Genomic DNA, 17404 nt, shown 5'->3' on the forward strand with positions numbered 1-17404 from the left:
GTTACATGAAACATCTCAGAGATAAAACACTCCATTTTATACTTATAACAACTTATCTCAATTGTCTCTAAGGCTCCACCTTTTACTCTACCCCTTTTATATTTTAATGTCATAATTTGCCTTTTTTTAATGCTGTGAATTCATTAACAAATTATAATAGCCATAGTTATTTCTATGCTTTTTCTAACCTTTATACAATAGTTAAGTGGCTAACATGTCATTCCAATGTAGAGTTACAGTTTTTCAATTCTATCACTTTTACCAGAAGGTTGTGTACTTTCATATATTTTTATGTCACTGATTAGAACTTTTTCATTTCAATTGGAAGACTTCCTTTCAGCACTTCTTATAAGGCAGATCTAGTGTTGGTGAACTCCCCCAGCCTTTGTTTATATAGGTTAGCCTTTAGTTCTTCATTATTTGAGAGATAACTTTGATGGAAAAGTATTCTTAACTGGTAATTTTTATCTTTCAACACTTCGAATAAATTATTCCACTCTTTCCTGGCCTATACAGTTTCTGTTGAGAAACATGCCAACAACCTAATAGGGGTCCCTTTGTAAGTTTCTTTCTTTGCCCCAGATGCCTTTGGGATTTTTTTATTGCCATTGACTTTTTTATATAAAGATTTTATTTATTTGTTTGCTTGTTTGTTTGTTTGTTTGTTTGTTTGACAGAGAGAGACACAACACAAGCAGAGGGAACCAGGAGGCAGTAGAAGAGGGAGAAGCAAGCTTCCAGCTGAGCAGGGAGCCCAATGTGGGCCTCCATCCCAGGACGCTGGGATCATGACCTGAGCCAAAGGCAGATGCACAACCAACTCAGCCACCCACGTGCCCCTCTTTGCATTAATTTTTAAGTTTCATTATAGTGTGTCTTGGATAAGGTCTTTTACCTTGAGATAATGGGGTGATCTATTAGCTTCATGGACTTGTCTGTCTTGAAACAGACATGTCTGTCCAAGTCTCTCCCCAGGTTTGGGAAATTCTCAGATATTATTTCTTTAAATAAACTTTCTTTTCCCTCCTATACTAATTATTATATTTGTCTTTCTGGTCATATCTGACAGCTCTCATAAGGGTTTCTTCACTTTTTTAAGTCAAAATTTTGTCCTCTTATGAACTATTTCTCTATTCCTATCTTCTAAGTCATTTATTCTTTCATCCATCTGGTCTGCCTTGTTACTGATGCTGTGTACTGCATTCTTTATCTCATTCATTGAATTCTTCAGCTCCAGAAATTGGTTTTGTTTTATCATTTCAGTCTCTTTGGTAAATAACTTCTCTGTTCATTAATTTTATTCCTGAGTTCATTGAATGCCTTTCTGAGTCTTGTGAAGAAATTGTTGAATTTCTTCATAACAGCTATTTTGAATTTTTATCAATTTGATCACAATATTCCACATCCTTTAGTTTGGTTGATAAAGAATTATCACTTTCTTTTTGTGATACTGTATTCCCTTGGTTTTTCATAGTGTTTAACAACATGTGCTTCTACTTTTGCACTTGAAGTAAAGATACTTTTCCTTAATTAAGAATTGATGTTTACTTTGTTAGAGTTCAAAAGACTGGCAATTAAAAACCTTTCTTTTGTATTCCAGAAGGTGGCACTATGCCTCAAGTTTGTGGTTTCCTCTAAGAGAGCACACCCACATAAATTTAGAAGTCTGGGGGATCCCTGGGTGGCTCAGTGGTTTAGCGCCTGCCTTTGGCCCAGGGCGTGATCCTGGAGTCCCGGGATCGAGTCCCGCGTCGGGCTCCTGGCATGGAGCCTGCTTCTCCCTCCTCCTGTGCCTCTGCCTCTCTCTCTCTCTCTCTCTCTCTCTCTCTCTCTACATCTATCATAAATAATAAATAAATAAATATTAAAAAAAAAAAAAGAATTGTTCAGAAGTCTGCACAGGGATCTGGCAGGAGAATGGGGTAGGGGGGAGATGTGGACCTAGCACTGGGCTTTGGAAGGGGCCCATGTGCCCAATAAAGGGATCCCCCAGTACGGCACTCCCAGAGGTCCATGGATGGACCTCCTGCTGAAATACCATACAGACAACAGGAAACAATTTCCTTTGATGCCCTTTGATATTCTGTCTGCTTTCTTCTCTTTCCTCTCATTACCTCCAGTCAGATGACCCTCCTCAGAAATTCAAGTGCTGCTGGAGACAAACAGGTCCCTCTAGCTGCAACCTGTATTACTGGTTAACCAGGCAGTCACTCACTACTTTCGCTTTCCACCTCTCCTGAAGAGGTTTCTTCTGATGCCACCAAAAGCCCAGCATCTTGCAGTGTTTGTCGTAAGGAAAAAAACCAATCTAGTGAGTTCCTCCATCTCCTCTGCCTCAAAATTCATCCCTATCCTTCTCTGATGACATGCCAGATTCCCTTGTCAGGCAATTTGGATCTTCACAAATTCTCTCTACATCACGGATATCTGTCCTGTTTTGCACTGTCCGGTTCCCTTTTCCCCCACAGCAGTAAGTAGGGGTAGGGCAGGCTCACTAACCAACCCCCTTCAATCTGCAGCCCCCACTGAGGCCTATCTGCCTGCTTTCTGATGCATAGGTGAGAAAAACTACCAGGTGCCCTGGTGTAAAGTGCAGAGGCACTTACATTCCTTATGGATGCCAAATTAGTTATAAATCAAAGGTGGGAGACAAAAAGAATGACCCATCCTGCCATGATGCTGATGTCACTCCTCCATTCTTTCACTTTCAACCTATGTGTGTCCTTAACTATAAAGAGAATCTCTTATAGAGGACATGTATTTGGATTGTGATATCTTTAAAACCATTCTGCCAATCTCTACCTTTTGGCTAGAGAGTTTCATCCATTTGAATTTAAAGAAAGTATTTATAAGAAAAAACTTACTTCTGCCATTTTACTATTTTTTCTATATTTTTCCTATCATTTTTTGTCCCTCATTTCCTCCATTATTGCCTTCTGTTTAGATGACTTTTTGTAGTGACATGTTTTAATTTTTCTCACTTCCTTTTGTGTATATTTTATACACATTTTGTTTGTTGTTACCTTGAGGATTGCATATAATATACAAAAGTTATGACAATCAAATTTGAACTCATATCAATTTATTGTCAATGACATACAAAAACTCCTATACAGTTCCACATTATTGGTGTCACAAATTACATCTTTACACATTGTGTTCCCAATTAACATAGATTATCAATTATTTTATGTATTTGTCTTTTAAGTCTTATAGAAAATAAAAGGCAGAGTTGTAAGTAAAAATTACAATATTTGTGCTCAGATCTACCATGTAAATACCAGAGACCTTCATATGACCAAATGTACCAGACCAAATGTACCAGAGACCTTCATATCTTCATGTGACTACTATTTACTGTCAAGTTTATTTGCATTTCAACCTGAGGGACTCCTTTTAGCATTTCTTGTAGACCTAGTTGCAACAAACCCCTCAGCTTTTGTTTATCTGGACTATCAATTTTTCTCTCATTTTTGAAGCACAATTTTACCAGATATGGAACTCTTAGATGACAGTTTTTACTTTCAGCACTTTAAATATGTAATTCCACTACCTCCAAAATTTCTGCTGAGGAATAAGCTAGTAATCTCATTTAGGATACATATACATGGGAAATCAGTTTTATTCTTGTTGATTTCAATATTCTCCTTTTGTCCTTGCATTTTAGACAGTTGTATTATAATGTATCTCCATGGGGGTCTCTTTGAGTTTCTAGGACTTGGAATTATTGAGCTTCCTTTATTTGTAGATTTATGTCTTTCATCACATTTTGGAAGTTTGACCATTATTTCTTAAACAATCCCTTTCTTTTTCTCATTCTCTTTTTGTGAGACTCCCATAATGCAAACATTGGTCAGTTTGGTGGTCCCTTAGATTAGTTCACTTTACTTTTTTCTGTTCCTCATATGCAGTAATTTCAATTGTCCTATCTTCAAGTTCACTGATTCTTTGTCTGCTCAAATCTCCTTTTGAACTCCTCTAGTGAATTTTTCATTTCAGCATAGTAGTTTTCACCTCCACCTTCTATCTCTCTGTTAAAATTCTCATTTTGTCCATACATTTTTTTCTTGATTTCTTTCAATTCTTTGCTCATGTTTTCCTTTAGGTCCTTGAGATATTTAAGACAGTTATTTTGAAGTCTCCTTCCAGAAAGTCTAATTTTGACCTTCTTTGGGAACAGTTCCTGACCATTTCTTTTCTTTGAACATGGCATGTTTTCTTGTCCCATTGTGAGCCTTGTGATTTTTTTCTTGACTATTGAGCCTTTGAATATTACAATGTGATATCTCTAGATATCAGATTGCCCTTCTCCAAGAGTTCTTTGTTTGTTCGTGGTTGTTAAAAACTGTATTAGCACATTAGTTTTGAGAGTTCCAAACTATTTGCAAATAGTCCTTGTCCCATGTGATCAGTAAAGTCTCTGTCCTTCGAGCTGTGTTCAGCTAGTGTTGTAACAGAGACTTTCTTGAATGTCAAGAGTTCTCCCACTCTTTGATGGTTGGCCCTGTGATAGGGAACTTCTTAAACCCTTAGGCATGCTTTGACCATAGGAATCAGTCCAAGGTGAAAGTTTAATGTCTTCTCATATCTTTTCTGAGTCTGTGTCTTGCCTAGGCATGCATTTTAATTTCTAGTTTTCCTTGTATATACAGCTACTTTTGAATATCCGAATTTCCAAAGAGTTTCACCCTGGCTTCTCTCCCATGCCTTAGATTGCCTATTGTATGTTTCCTCCCCATGATCTCTAACCCTTATAATCAATCCATAGATCTGTAGCCACTTTATTCATTACAAGGAGCACTGCCCATAGTTTTTCCTCCTGAGTTCTGAGTTTGGTAAAACAGAGAAGAGCACCTTGAATTAGTCTTTTGAGTATCCCCCAGGTATGTTAGGAATATATGTGCACAATAATTTGCTAATAAAGCCTGCTCTTCTCCCTCCAGTTTAAGGGACGGAACTGGGAACTGGGCTACTATTGCCTCAAGAGTAAGATCACCACCATGCCAGGGAAAGGTTTGGGTAAGAGTAAGTAAAAATGACACAAAACTTTCTGACCATTTTGAATATGGTTTTTTCTTGATTAGAAGTTTACTTGGTAAATTTTTCTTGATTAGAAGTTTACTTGGTAAATTAGAAGTTTCTTGGTAAATGCCAAGGCTCTGACAATGTTGGTTGAGACAGCTTTTTGTTTCAATATTTCTATGGGAGAATAAGAGCTTGGAGCTTCCTTGTTCACCATTTTGCTAATATCAATCCTTTTCCTAATTCTTTTTAAACTTTACTGCTTTCATTCACATTTCCTGAAGTTCTAGTGCAGTGATCTTTTGAAACTAAATGCAGAAATTTGCCAGTTTACTTATATTATTTTAGTTTATTGGATTTTCATCACTCTAGCTTCCAGGTGATATCATCCAACATGTTCTATATCCCTACGAGCTTCCTGTCTTCCAGAATCCAATTAAACCCATCACTGTTCTTCAATTCTCTAAAGTTTTAGGAGAGTGTCATGATCAATCACAGTGTTCTCCCTATCTCTGTCCTGTCCTCTTAATGTTATTCCCACCATCTATCCAAGAATCAAAACCCTGTATTATAGCTATTTTGGTTTTTAATAAATCATAAATTAAAGTTCCCAAGCCATGAAATCTCAGGGAGTGCAGTTGACAGATGTCTTGCAGATGCTAGAAGCCTTAAAATTCAAAAAAAAAGATAATTACTGATGGCTTTTTAAGTGACATAGAATCATTTATTCCCCAAATGCCATTACAAGGAAGATTTTTGGTGCCTGTTTAATGTTTTAAGTGCAATTTTACTAGTGACAGTGAAAACCAGGAGATGGTTTATCAGAAAAAGTGAAAGCTTTGATATCAAACAGACCAATATTCAAATATTGATGTTAACACTTACAAATTAAGCAAATTACTCAACTGCTATTACACTATTTCCTCATCTGAAAAAAAATAAAGAAAATAACTGCCTTGCAAGGATACCATGAAAATTAAATTAAAAAGCACACATTAAATCCTAATACTGATTAAAAAGTTGCCTTCATTTAAAAGAAAAAGAATATAACCTAGACTATGAATCTTTTCTTAAAAGCTACTAATTCTTTTTATATATAAATTTATTTTTTATTGGTGTTCAGTTTGCCAACATACAGAATAACACCCAGTGCTCATCCCATCAAGTGCCCCCCTCAGTGCCCATCACCCAGTCACCCCCACCCCCCACTCACCTCCCCTTCCACCACCCCTAGTTCATTTCCCAGAGTTAGGAGTCTCTCATACTCTGTCTCCCTCCCTGATATTTCCCTCTCATTTTTCTCCTTTCCCCTTTATTCCCTTTCACTATTTTTTATATTCCCCAAATGAATGAAAGCTACTAATTCTAACCAATTTACTAAAGAGCTATTACATGGAGGCCAAACTGGTGGTTTATATTGCTTTCTCATTTCTCATTATACGCTATAATATGATTTAAATGTGATACAACATATCAGGCAGTTCTGGGGTGGTTGTCTAAGGTATTTTTTGGAAGATGGATGGGGGAACCCACTAGAAGGATATTTGCATGTGAGGCAAAAATCTTCCTGAAAAAGATTCTTCATAAGGGAGGGAGGAAGTCAAGATCTAAAGATGTGACCCAAATTTAATGAGCACAAGTTAGAGGGTAAGGGTTTCTTTGAGTATAACACAATGATATATGCTACTCAGGTTGTCCTCTGCCCAGCTCCCTGACTCTTAGGGAGAGAGGAAAGAAATAAATGGCAAGTAGAAATAAGAGCTATTTCACTTGATCTCCTTGGAACATCAAGGACACAGGTCCACTGTCTTATACTTGAGTTAACATGATGAAATTCTCCTCCACTTTCTCACAATGTAAGACTGGTAGCTTAGGAACTAGACCTAGGCAAGAGGGCACTTGCACTGGATCCTGTCCACCACAAACACTAAACAACAAACTAAAAAAGAATGCAATGCCCAAGGCATATCTTTCACCTGAGATCTGGTGCCTTTCTGGTAGAACATGATGCCCTCATGATGTGGCACCACCCAGGCCCAGGCACGCTTTTCTTGATCTCATGCCCAACACCCTCAACACAAAAGGTGGCTGTGTCCAAATGCTCTAAAGGTCTGTGGATTGTATTACTGCCCACATGGTGTCCAACACTGCCTTTGCATACAGGGGGAAATTAATATGGAGAATGCTTAGGTATGATAAAGAACATATTTTGAAAAGTTAATTTACCTTTTCAATCCTTCTTTAGCATAAATACGGCTGATTCTGTCATAGAGAGATGAATCCCCAGTGGCACCCCATATTCTGAGAGTCCATATTCTTGCTTTTCTTTCTGTGCATGGTTCCTAAGGGATCCACATATCATCACAGTATTCACCACAGTTACTGAGAAACCACATGGTGGCTGAGAAATATTTTGCAACATTAACAATTTATATTATTCTTAAATCTATGTATGTTGGTCTAGGCAAAACATGCATGAAGCACAAAACCAGTTCTTTACCTGGCAAATCCATGGACACTGAATTCTTTTATGTTTACAAAAATATAAATATAATGAAAATTATATAAAATTTTTAAATTTAAAATTTAGCTTTTTCTCAATAATTTTTATTTAAAACTGGATTTTTTTGAAATCCACATTTTACAACCTAACTTAAATTTTTAGTATTTTGAAAGAAAAATAATTTTTCAAAAACATTAATGTTAATTTTTACAATTTTTACACTTTTTTTAACTTATATTTTTATAAAAATATTCCATTTTAGGGATTCCTGGGTGGCTCAGCAGTTGAGCATCTGCCTTTGGCTCAGGGCGTGATCCCAGGGTTCCGGGATCAAGTGCCACATTGGGCTACCTGCATGGAGCCTTCTTCTCCCTCTGTCTATGTCTCTGCCTCTTTCTCTGTGACTCTCATGAATAAATAAATAAAATCTTTTTTTAAAAATTTCCATTTTAGTCATTTAGATTACTACTGTCAATTGAACACAAACTATGTTTTAAAATCTTCATTACATCTATATAATTAATGATTTTGCTAAAATAAAGCAAAAAAATAAATTTTATGTGATGAATATATATTGTGTATATTTTGTTTTATTATTTATTAAGACATCTATAGAACACCCAGATATGTGGAATAATTAAACTCATTGGGGGCACCTGGGTGGCTAAGTCGATTAAGGGTCAGCTCAGGTTATGACCCCAAGGTACTGAGAAAGAGTCCCACATCCAGCTCCCTGCTCAGTGGGGAGCCCACTTCTCCCTCTCACTCTGCTGCTCCCTTCACTTGTGCTTGATCTCTCGCACTCTCTGTCAAACAAATAAATAAAATCTTTTAAAAATTAAGTTCATCTTTGATATTTTGCTTTTAGTCATATAAAACTTGTACCTTTATATATTTTTTCATTTTATCATTATGAAGATACTTATGAAAATATAATGATAGAATATATATATTTGCTAACTGTTTATTAGTTTAAGTTATAACTTTCAAAATTACACATGTCATATATGAACCACAATTGTTATAGTAGCCTGTATTCAGAGACCCAGAGATTCTTAAATCCCAAGACATCAGGGCTCACACAGTTCTGGCAACCACAGGAGAAATTTCCCTGAAAACCAGGGCAGAAAACTGGGAAACAGAAGCCACCTGGTAGCTCAGAGAATGGTATTCTAGTGCATGGGAGACAACCCCTAAGCATCCCCAGAAACAGCCCAGAAGAATAAGGATAAACTAGAACGAAAGTCTTAATTGTGTGTGCAAATACATACAGGAAAATAGGCTTCTCTGTGATTTATTTCTACCTAAAGACTATATAGCCTGAAAAATCTTGAATTACATAAAGAAACAGAAAAGTCCTGCTCCTACCCCAAACTTCCAGAATATATTGCAAACATTTAGGCATATCTTAATTCTGCTGTAATAAGCAGCTTAATATTCAGATTAGCACAAAGAAAAATCCACTAAAAAAAACAACTCAGCTGAGCCATACAACTACAAGAAAGGAAGCTGTAAGCATAAGCTACGAAAGGCAAAAGAAATTACTAAAGCTCTTGGGGTCTTGGCAGCATATGCAATCAAATTACCTGTATCAAACATCATCTCCATCTATAGGGTGACCCCTTGGATGTGATCAGTCATTACAAATACAAAGCAAACCCAGAGTAAACTCCCAAGAATTGTTTATGTAAAACCCAATAGCTTCTAGGAATAACAAAACAATCATTTACAGGAAGCCCAAATAAAATCCAATGGCATTTAAAGCAAGATATCCTGTGGCTGGTGGACTGGCAAACACTCTCACCACAGAAAGGGATCTGTTGGTTTGATGGCTGCTCATGAAACAAAGCAAAGCCAGAAATGAAGGAGAGGAAAGGGCTGGCTCCCTGTGTGCCTCTGCAGCTTGCTTTCTTAGGTATCTACAGCATTTAAAGGCCACACCATCACTCCACATTATTAATCACTGAAAACTCAGTCCCCAGTTGTCCTTCCAGTCTTCTTGCCATGTACACATTGATCTGATTTGTTTGAGGGAAAGTGTTCTAGATGACCTAGACTGACCATGAAATAATGCATTCAGTACAAAATGTTCTCTAGAAATCTATTTTTTGTTAATAAGATGTAACTGAACTGAAAGTGCCACTAAAATTGTCACTAGTCAAAAGTGAGAATAGAGCACATCGTGGCATTCTCAGTTACCTGATTCCTACAGAGAGAAAACACCCTCAAAAATTCTACCTGCCTTTTCTGTTCATAAGTTTCCATCCTTTCTAGAGTCTCACAAAGGTGAGCAACTGCAAATAATTTGGTGACTATAATTTTATGGACAATTATTTTATCTCAACATTTGGGTGTTTAGTGTTCCTGTTGAATTCACAAAGTTGCCTCGTGATGATGTCTCTGACTTTGCTGAACAGATGTTAGCAGGACTTTGAAGCTAAAAGTATTTTTTAAACAATATCCTTGAAACTTAGCAAACATAGAAATCATTCATATATACTTTCATAGGAAGGTAGCTCAAATCTCAAGCTTAAGAGAATGCTAAATTAGCACGCAGAAATATACAAGAAAAAAAGGAAGAGAAGGAGGAAAGGGTGAAGGGAGGGATGGAGGGAGTATAATCTGGGATAAAGCAAATATTTCACAGGAATAAAAATCCTATTAAAATGGCATATAAAGTTACAGATCACGGAATTTTGTAGATTTGAGAGTATTGTTCCTTACTATTTGGAATAACAAAGAGACTTGGGGAAGATAAAGATACAGTTGCAACAAACTTGGAGTAAAATAAAATCACCATAGTTTTTACAAATATTATTGTGAAGCCCAGGACTCAATAAACTTTTTGTAAAGAGCCATGTTGTAAATATGTGAAGCATATAAGCCAATCTCTGCTACAACTGCTTAGCTCTGCCATGACACAGTGAAAGTATGATAGATGGTACGTAAACAAATGAATGGGGATATATACCAATAAAACCTCAATTTATAGACATTTGAAATTTTAATTTTACATAACTTTCATGTATTACAAAGTAGTTTTCTTCTTTCATTTTTTTTAAACATCAAAAGATGTAGAAACATCAAATTGTAGAATCAGTTGGGAATTGATAGAGCCTGCAGGCTAATACAAAACAGGGGGTAGTGGCCAGATTTGTCCCATGGGCTATAAAAGCAAGGTCATTTACGAGTCTGGACGGTACCTAACCATCATTGTATGGGAAAGAAGAAGAATTGGGCATTTGACTAGAACATTAACCAGTTATGTTCCCCCATTACAAGAGTTTTGGCATGATTGGAGAGCTGGACAGAGGAATTGGGATCCAGTCATGACAATGTTGGCAGCTAAGGACCAACTTTGCTGAACAGATGTTAGCAGGTCTCCATGTAGTGGCAATACTTCTAGTGGGGCAGGTGCTAACAAAAAGAATCATCCGTTTGAAATAGGATATCTGAGAAGCAAGAGCTGTGAACCTAAGCATACACAGTTGGGGCAGGTTGGGATACTGATAAAGTGATCAGTGTGCACGCAGTCCAATGGGCTGGCCATCACAGATTCCAGAAGATTCCAGTCCAAGCGAGAAAAACAAAGTATCACTCAGTAGTCAGGGAAGCAACCCTGTCATCAGGCATGCTCAGAGGCATGGCCTCACCAAGCACTCCAACCTGGTGATCTCCGAACAGGGCTTAGGGCAGCAAGACAAAGCCTGTTTCACAGTGTGGCAGATATAATGCTCCTTATATCCTGCCAGGCATTTCCAGATCAAATAAACAACTGGATTAGACTAAGCATAAAATTGAGTAAAGCAATGAAAGGTATAGACTGACATGTCATTTGAGGATGGATTTCAATATAAAACAACAATTAATAGAATTGTTTATAAGAAAGATATATCCTTCAAGGATATTGGCCCCATACTAGCTTTCTGGATCCTTGGGCAACTTGAAGCTTTAAGTCTCAAGTGTTGAGATAAATCAGACAAGCTTTTATTTTTTTTTTCAAATTTTTATTTATTTATGATAGTCACACACAGAGAGAGAGAGAGAGGCAGAGACAGAGGCAGAGGGAAAAGCAGGCTCCATGCTCCGGGAGCCGGACATGGGATTCGATCCCGGGTCTCCAGGACCGCGCCCTGGGCCAAAGGCAGGCACCAAACCGCTGCACCACCCAGGGATCCCCTCAGACAAGCTTTTAACTTTAAGATCTCAAATCTCACAAGTCAATGGGTGTTAACAATATCCAGGAAGTACTCCACCCTGGGAGGAAGAGTCTGAATGGATATTTTGCCTGGACATTCCCAAAAGTCACTAGAAGAGTAAGATGAGAAGGACCTAGAAACTTCAAATTTCTGAATGGATCTTCAGGTCTCTAAATTGATGGAAGATTGAAACAGGCCCTGTGACTGTCACGTGCAAACTCAAAGTCTTAACTAGAGCTCAAAGTTAGAAGCTAGTGGCCTCAAATAACTAACAGAATTTTCTAATCCACAATTTACTGAACATATTGCCAATTGATTCATTAATGTGAGTCCCACTCACCTTGGAGGGAAACTATTGAGCTACGTAAACACCATTTTAGCAGGTACAAGTTGCTGGTCAACTCTAAGATACAGACGTTACAGAATAAAGAGCTGTAGATATAAAAAAAAAAAAAGATTAAAAAAAAAGAGCTGTAGATATTTATTAAAAAGAAAATAGTCAATATAAATGAAGACAGAGAATTATAGAAAAATGAACAAGTATAAAGTCAGAAGGAAGTAGAAATAAAGAAAAAATGGAGATATATTTAAAGAATTGCATCCAAAAGAAGGTGTTTTCTTTAAGTACCAATAAGTAAAGTTCAAAATGCTGGGACAAGGGCCAAAAGGAAGAGCATCCAAAATGGAGATTTTTTTTTTTTATGACTTTCAATGTACTTTTTTTTTGTAAATTTATTTTTTATTGGTGTTCAATTTGCCAACATATAGAATAACACCCAGTGCTCATCCCATCCAGTGCCCCCCTCAGTGCCCGTCACCCAGTCATCCCTACCCCCCACCCACCTCCCTTTCTACCACCCCTAGTTCGTTTCCCAGAGTTAGGAGTCTCTCATATTCTGTCTCCCTTTCTGATATTTCCCACTCATTTTTTTTCTCCTTTCCCCTTTATTCCCTTTCACTATTTTTTATATTCCCTACATGAATGAGACCATATAATGTTTGTCCTTCTCCGATTGACTTACTTCACTCAGCATAATACCCTCCAGGTCCATCCACGTTGAAGCAAATGGTGGGTATTTGTCGTTTCTAATGGCTGAGTAATATTCCATTGTATACATAGACCACATCTTCTTTATCCATCATCTTTCGATGGACACCCAGGCTCCTTCCACAGTTTGGCTACTGTGGACATTGCTGCTAGAAACATCGGGGTGCAGGTGTCCCGGCATTTCACTGCATCTGTATCTTTGGGGTAAATCCCCAGCAGTGCAATTGCTGGGTCGTAGGGCAGGTCTATTTTTAAGTCTTTGAGGAACCTCCACACAGTTTTCCAGAGTGGCTGCACCAGTTCACGTTCCCACCAACAGTGCAAGAAGGTTCCCCTTTCTCCGCATCCTCTCCAACATTTGTGGTTTCCTGCCTTGTTAATTTTCCTCATTCTCACTGGTGTGAGGTGGGATCTCATTGTGGTTTTGATTTGTATTTCCCTGATGGCAAGTGATGCAGAGCATTTTCTCATGTGCTTGTTGGCCATGTCTATGTCTTCCTCTGCGAGATTTCTCTTCATGTCTTTTGCAATGGAGACTTTTTTAAGTAGTAGTGCAAACTTAGAAGTCAGATGCTAGTACCTTGTTCTTTCCTAAGAGCCTAACAACCCTAATAGAGGTCACTGGAATACTTAACAGCAGCCTTGCATATCCCAAAGTTCAAAAAATAAGTTTACTTATCTTTGTCCGAAATTATTACTTTGGAGAAGACAAATTAAGAAACTACTCTTCTAAAAGACCTTTACTAAAAGAGATTATATGTTTTCACATAAACAAGAACTCAGAAGAACAGCTATAAGACCAGGCCCCCCCAAATCAGCTAACTTCTAGTCTCCACTCAATCTTCTTTTGGGGATATTTCATATAACCTTTGGATGAATCACCTTGGTTTCCTCACTTATAAAAAGAAGTTTAATAACAATACGTACCTCAGAGGTCCATTATGGGAATAAATTAATTAATGCATACAAAGCACTTAGTGAAATATCTGGCATAGAATAAGCACTCATTAAATGCCAGATATTTTTTTTTTTTACCATTATCCATAGCGTGGCATTGCCCTCAGTGTCTTACTCCAGAGATAATACGAATCATACATTTCTTAATGGGTGACAAAGGCCTTGATAGCTAACTTCCAGAGGCAGAGACTAGAGGCCCTCTGGCATGTTAAAAAAATTGGACCCTGGAGAGTTTAATTGTCCTGATTCCCCAAACTGGTTCCTTTAAACATGTGGTTCCATGATGCCAGAGGAACCAAACCTAAATCTAACAGAGACACACGCACAGAACTGGTTCAGTACTTCTCAGAACCTTCCTGCACCCTTCCTCCAATGTCCAGAGCACACAGCATCAGATGCAGTCTTGCCACAGGAGGCTTGCACAGCACATATTCCGAACACATGGGGCAGAGCTATACAGCTGCAGCTGACTCAGAGATGAACAGCCTTCCAAAATGGAAAACGACACCATATGATTTCTCTCCGCATCTCCCTTTGAAATGAAAGCTCTCCATCACCCACCCCCTCCAACCCAGCAGGTTCCAGCTGCACCAAAATGCATTTCTGGTATGAGTAATGGGTATTCGAACATCTGTAGACTCTTAGACGTGGTTTTATATCTGGGGACTGGCTGATTATTCCCACTCCATCCTGCAGAGTCACACCCATATTAGCGCCGCGTAAATGGAAGCTGAGAGGACCTTACAGTGCAGAGAGGTTGCTTGTGACTGTCCCTTAAAGAATTTGAAGAGTGAAGTGACCATAGCTGGGACGACTACAGGGTGTGATGCAATGTGAGCCCTGCAGGGGGCAGAAGGGGGAATGAGACTGGCAGCTGGCTTGGAGCCCCAGAGAGCCTGCCTCCAGGGCCACACTATCTGGGGCTGAGTCAGACTCCCTGTGCCTCAATTTCCTCAAAGATACATGGGGAGAGTAGCTGTACCCATCCCATAAAGTTGTGCTAAGTATCAAATGAATCTATAAACAGTTAATGCTGAAAATGAGGAATCTATAGGACCCTCCACCTATATGGAAAAGAAGGCATATGCATATACACCTGAAGCTACAATAAGGAGGTCCAGTAGGAAGGATAGAGAAGTCTGGGAAGTTGGGGGAGTCTTTGAGTGCCCTCATGTAGAACATGTGAGTAGTCACTCATGTCGCTCATTCAGGGGCAGCCCTGGATAATCTTTAAACCTTTCCAGGACATTCCACTGGAATTTGTTCCCTAACCACTTTACCTAAAGAGCTCCTTTTACTCTCTCTGACTCTAGTTTTTATCAGACACCAATCAGACTCTAATCATGGAATTTAAACTTTTAGGGCAGCCCTGGTGGCTCAGCGGTTTAGCACCGCCTTCAGTCCAGGGCATGATCCTGGAGACCTGGGATTGAGTCCCATGTCAGGCTCCCTGCGTGGTGCCTGCTTCTCCCTCTGCCTGTGTCTCTGCCTCTCTCTCTCTCTCTCTCTCTCTCTCTCTCTCTGTCATGAATAAAACAAAATATTTTTAAAAAATAAACTTTTAATGGCTTATTTTCTTTCTCACTTGCTAGAAAGTAAGCTCCAAGAAGGCAGGGGCTTTCCTGTCTTGCTCTGGCACTTAGTAAGTGTTCAATAAACATGTGACAGAGAGGAAGGAAGGGAGGGAGAGAGTAAAGGTGGAGAAGGAAGGAAAAGAGGAAAGAGAGAGGGAAGAAGGGAAGGAGAGCAGGCAGGAGGAGGAACTGAGGGTGGGAGGAGGGAGGAAGGGATAGAAGAGAAAAGCTGAAATAGAGACAATCCTGTAACGTCCCTCAAACTGCCAACAAAGCTAAAGCAAGGACGTCTTAATCACATTGAGGCATCGCCCCTTCAGATGGTGCCCCCTGCAAGCATTTACTGGCAGGCACTCAGTGAGGACCCTGGTGCCATTTTTTTAATGACTGCTTTTTGTCTAGTAAAAGTGGAGTTGGCACCAAACCAATAATTTCAACATTACAAAGACAGTGACATATTTTATTTAAAATTTTTCAAGTGCACTTTCTTAAGGGAACATGAATTGTTTTAGCCAGTCACTTTGGTCTACCTTTTCTTAAGATTTTATTTATCTATCTGACAGAGAGAGAGAGAGAAAGAGAGCATAAGCAGGGGTGCTCAGACATAAGCAGAGGGAGAAGCAAGCTCCCAGCAGAGCAGGGAGCCTGATGCAGGGCTCGACCCCAGGACCCTGGGATCATGACCTGAGCCAAAGGCAGACACTTAACCAACTGAGCCACCCAAGCGCCCCTTTGGTCTACCTTTCATGACTTATTTATATATCATATTTTTAATCACTGCAATGCTAAGTGGAAATTATTGCCTTTGAGAGAGAATGCAGGGGTGAAGCTGGCTATGGAAATACAGAAATTCGTATAATATTCCACCAAAAAGGAATTATTCCTTTACCTGGAATTCCCTGGTGCTCTCAGTCCTCAGTTTGAACTCTATTAATTGCATATTTATATGTCATTTACAGTAAGTCCTCTAAATTTGATCACCCAATATTCCACTTTTTGAAAACTTACTGTATGCCCTCCCAGCCCATCAAAATTTCAAATGCCTTCTGTCCTTCTGTGCTACTCCAATCCTCTCCCTAATTAAAAAGAACAAAGAAAACTAACCTCTTTCTGAGGTAACTGCAATATGCAAGGCGTTTTAAATCAATTAAATGAAGATTATTTGGCTTAGAGAAGCTTTACCCTTATATGTCCTTTAGAAAATAAGTTACTGGAAAATTCAACAGTCACTGCTTTCTGCACAACATGCACTGGCAGTCAGGTCCTGTCCAGAGGGATCTAAAAGTCTCGGTGGACAGGAAGGTTGGGGCCACAGACATCTCTGGAAATGTGGTGGCTTTAGCCAGACCTTGGTTTCATCATCCCCAAAATGCTGGCCAAGGTTCCTTGTCAGGAGACATCTGGAAGGTTCCTCACAACATATTCCTTCCAACAGCTTTCTAACAAGATCCAAAGTCACCTCTCTAAGAAATGCCAACTTCCTGGAAAACTCTTAACCTCCTACTAAGGATTTCAAATCATTACTAGCAGATTGCTGTGTCTAGCTATCTTCAACAACACACACACACACACACACACACACACGTCTCAGACATAGATAAACAACTACTTCCAGCATTACTGTGCAATATGAGAACCCCAAGTTTAAAGCTACAAAACTGAATTTCTCTGGCTACAGCTTCAGCTGTTCTGCAGGAATTCCAGCATACAACCGAATCACAGATAATTTAAGAGTCTCCAGAGGTACTGTATGCAGATTCCAATAAGCCAGTCAATGCTATTAATGAACATGACTGAATTATCTATGTTTTCAGCTTTTGTCACTGTTGAGATCACCTTGTTGCTGCTCATCTTAGATGTATCTAGGCCAAAGTTTCAATATATATTCACTTGACATACTTATTCATCCCTATAACCTCTTTTCCTGCTATCCTCGTTCACCACTCCCCTGCACAGCTCACAGCTCTTAGGGCAAGCCTTGCTCTTTTCCATCTTTGCACACTGGCTCACGAGGCATCTTTCCTCACCACTTCTTCCAAGTGACTTTGCCCATTCTCCAAAGTTCATCACAAGCAAAAACTTTCCTAACAAAAAAAAAAAA

The sequence above is a fragment of the Vulpes lagopus genome, chromosome 9 (genome assembly GCF_018345385.1).
Source record: "Vulpes lagopus strain Blue_001 chromosome 9, ASM1834538v1, whole genome shotgun sequence".
In the NCBI taxonomy this organism is placed as follows: Eukaryota; Metazoa; Chordata; class Mammalia; order Carnivora; family Canidae; genus Vulpes; species Vulpes lagopus.